The sequence below is a fragment of the Rhincodon typus genome, chromosome 12 (assembly GCF_021869965.1).
Source record: "Rhincodon typus isolate 14 chromosome 12, sRhiTyp1.1, whole genome shotgun sequence".
Taxonomy (NCBI): Eukaryota; Metazoa; Chordata; class Chondrichthyes; order Orectolobiformes; family Rhincodontidae; genus Rhincodon; species Rhincodon typus.
Genome location: NC_063343.1, coordinates 3,069,524 through 3,073,836, shown reverse-complemented (window position 1 = coordinate 3,073,836; position 4,313 = coordinate 3,069,524).

Sequence of the window (4,313 nt, the reverse complement as noted above, 5' to 3'; positions counted from 1 at the left end):
AATAAGTTTAAGAGTTCAACCTTACAGCTCTTAGTAGGATTAAGTGGAAAAGTAAAGTTAGAAGTTAAACACTACAGACCTTTCTTAAGCTATGGGCCCGTAGATGCTCCATGCTGGGCTTTCCCCATGACGAGTGGCTTTGCCCCACGCTGGGCACACTTTCACCCGTGCTGGGCTAAGTCCGACTCAGGCTCGCCAACCTCTTCGCTGCTGATCGCTGTCCAGGCTCTCTCCGACTGTCAAAGTCCCACTCTGGGCCCTTAGCCACTGCCACGCTCCATTGCCACTGCTGCTTCCACAACAGAACAAGCTGATCTGCATCAGGGAGCTATGGTCAGGCCAAGGCTACATATCATTAATATTGCCATCACATTCACTGTCACAGGCTTAAAACCTACAGCATGGAAAGAGGCCGGTGGCCCGTCGTATCTGCACTGACCACCCCCCACTAAGAATATCAGAATATAAGGACTCACCACCCTACCCTATCTCTGTAACCCTGCATTTTCCATTGTTACTCGTCCTAACTTGCACATCCCTAGACACTATGGGCAATTTAGCATGGCCAATCCACCCTAACCTGCACATCTTTGGACTGTGGGAGCACCCGGAGGAAACCCACGCAGACACGGGGAGAATGTGCAAACTCCGCACAGACAGTCGCCCTAGGGGTGGAATTGAACCCTTGTCCCTGGTGCTGAGAGGCAACAATGTACTAATTCTATGAAAATATTAAAAATAAGTCAGAGACAACATATCACATCATTTTATAGTAAATTTACATTGATTAATTAAATAAGAATATAATGTGGGACAGAGGGAGACTGTGAATTGGCAGTATGGTGGGAGGACTGTTGAGTCACACCTCATGGTCAGCATATCAGTACAGCTTTCAGGGACATGCTCATGATATCGTCATTATATCATTGCATTTGACCTGCGGGTACAAAAGTTTCATACTCCATCTTACCCCAGGACCACTTGAAGCATGACACACTATCGGAAGCATGCTGTTCAGTTAGAATGTACTAGCTTACTGTTAGGTCAGGCACTGATGTGCCTCTGTCTATGATGTTTATATAAAATAGCTAGTTGCAAAAAAAATGTCTGTTGGTTTCTTCAATGCCACAAGATCCACATCCACTTTCTCATGTTATGTAGGATAACATATGCATTGCTGCATCAGGTAAAATACCTTGGTGTAGGCAAGGACAAGAATTTGCAAAAGGATTTTATCCACGGATGGTCTGACAGTATTAAAGAGGTAGCTGAGAGTATGTGCTTTTTTGACTATACAGAGATGAACTTGGGGGCAAACAAGCCCCATTACCAAAAGCAATAGCCCACATTCATGGGGTATTGAATGCATCAGACAGCTATCATGTGTATCCGTGTACTGGCCAGGGATAAGTCAGGATTTTCAGCAACTTATGAATGTATGTGAGGTATAGCTAGAACATTGACTGGCAGCAACAGAGGAGAGCATCTACATCCACATAATGTTCCAATCACAGTTTGGATGAAATTAGCAACAAATCTATTCGCAGTGCATGGGCACCATGACATCCTGGTGATGGATTACTTCTCTAAATTTCCCATTGTTCAACAATTTAGTAACACAATGACCATTATCATTGATGAGCACGATTTTCAGTATATTTGGTATCCTGGATCAGATGTGTCTGACAGTGGACTGCAGTATGCCAATTAACCTTTTACAGGTGTATATTAGGTTTGGAGTGACCTATACCACATCATTACTCCAGTATCCACACTCATGTGTTCTAGCAGTATGTATGGTGGGTGCTGTCAAATGAATGATCATTTAGGATTGAGCAACAGAGTAAGGTTTTCACATTGCATTGCTGCATTTTGGTGCAGCACCAGTGCAAAAGGGGTCACCATGCCCAGCACAATGTAAGCTCTCAATAGTGTGACAACGTTGTGGCTTTAAGAGGCTCTTCTGTCCTTTCTTTTAAGAGAAGTGGAACGACAGGTAGTGAGCTGTCTGTAAGAAAGTAAACTACTTGTGAGGGCTTGGGATTTTTTAAGAAGTTGGACCAGTAGAAGCGACCTCGGTGGGTGTGATCAGGTCTCACAGACCTGTTCTTTATTTAGGGGTTTTAGGTTTCGCTTTAAGCAATTGCTGTTATGGTATTGAAGAAGTAGAAGCGATCTTTTCCCTCTCTCGGTTGCAGCTGGAAGCTAATGTTTCTCTCTTCTGCTGGGTTACCCTGTCAGACAAATCTAGTTTTCTGAATCTGCCTTTTTATCAAGGGGCGTGTTTATGGGATGTTACCATATTGGAACAGTTAATTAGTAATAGGTACCGTATCTATTATTCTGTAAACTTTTCCAGTAGAGTTAAGTTACTCTAAATTCCTCTTTCTTTGGTTGTATTTTAACTATAGTGTTTAAATAAATTGTGTTTTGCTTAACATTGAGTAGTTTAACCAGCCATATTGCATCTGGAACATGGCACTTTCACATTTGCCTTTAGAATAAGAAAAAGTCTAGGCTACCTTCTAAAAATGTTTTGAGGGGGTCTGGTCTGGTCCATAACAATAGGCCAGTGCTAATGAACTTGCCCAGCAACAAATTGTCTAACCATTATGAGTTTTCTTAAAGGGCAGAGGAGAATGAAAGAGACACACAATGAGTGAACAGGTACAGAACTACCGTAACTGTACACTGGGCAGACAGTGTGAGTTACCAATACAAATACAAATACAAGCCAAGGTTCCTAGAATATGAAACAAGCCTAGATCACACAAAGACATGACTGATCATGGTACTTTATACCAAAGGAACAGATATCCAGCTCAAATCGATGTACAGCATACCAATCACGCATAACGTGAGTGAGAGAGAACACAGTGATATTATGGTGGCATAGAGTGAGAGCAACCAGGAACTAGACAACCAAGTTATCAAGCAAGTCCGACAGAGAACAACACATACCTCTCCAGAGGGTGAGGTGTCAACCTCCAAAGGGTTACATTGAAGTTTGAATTGTTAATTTTGTAAACTCTGTTTTACCTATCCAATTGACAACATGTGTCTATGTACAACCAGGTATATCTGCTGGGATAAGATTTATCTTTGAAATAAAGGGAGTTGTTGTGTATTATATTGCAGTTAGTATGTCAGTATACCTTTAGGAATGGCCTAGTGGTATTATCACTGGATTGTTAATCCAGAGACCTGCATAATATTCTGCGGACCCAGATTGAAATCTAACCATGGCAGATGGTGGAATTTGAATTCAATAAAATATCTGGAATTAAGATTCTACTGATGACCATGAATCCACTGTCGATTGCTGGGGGAAAACCCATCTGGTTCACTAATGTCCTTTAGGGAAGGAAACTGCCATCCTTACCTGGTCTGGCCTACGTGTGACTCCAAACCCACAGCAATGTGGTTGACTCTGAACTGCCCTCTGGGCAATAAATGCTATCTAGTCAGCAACACCCTCATCCCATTAATGAATAAAAAAAACATGCTCACTGGACCATAGCTTAAGGGTATAAATATCTCATCTTAACCTGGGAACTCTTAAAGATCGACATTCTATTGAAACTGCCGCTCAGTTGTAATCCAATGATTTAATGTTAGCCTCGACGCTAATGTGCCTGTGAATGTTATATTTTTGTAGAAAAGTGAGATATAGTAAATGTCATTTGGATTCTTCAATATCCAATCCAACTTCTTATGTTACAAGAGATAGAATAAGTGCTCGGAGAAAACAAGGACTGGAGATAGCAAGAACTGCAGATGCTGGAGTCAGAGTCAATACAGTGTGGAGCTGGAGGAACGCAGCAGGTCAGGCAGCATCAGAGGAGCAGGAAAGTCAATGTTTTGGGTCGGGACCCTTCATCAGGACTTCATCATAATGGCGTTTAGGGGACTTTTAAATCACCACATAAATAAGGAAGGAATGGAGGGATATGGACCAAGGGCAGGCAGAAGGGATTAGTTTCATTTGGCATCATGTTCGGCACAATACTGTGGGCCGAAGGCCCCGTTCCTGTGCTGTACTGTTCTATATCCTTGTAATAGTAATATTATTTTAAAGTTCTCCAGATTTCCTTGTAATTGCCATTCAAAATTCACAAAAGCTGCCTGTGAGGATAACACAGGGTGTTGTTCCTGTAAGTGCCATTATGCTGATTCGAACTGTGACTAGTTGTACTGTCGCTTCCTCAAACTGTTATTGGCACAGTGGGAGGGTGAGGAAACGACACAGTGGGAGGGTGAGAAAATGGCGCAGTGGGAGGGCGAGGAAACGGCACAGTGGGAGGGCGAGGAAA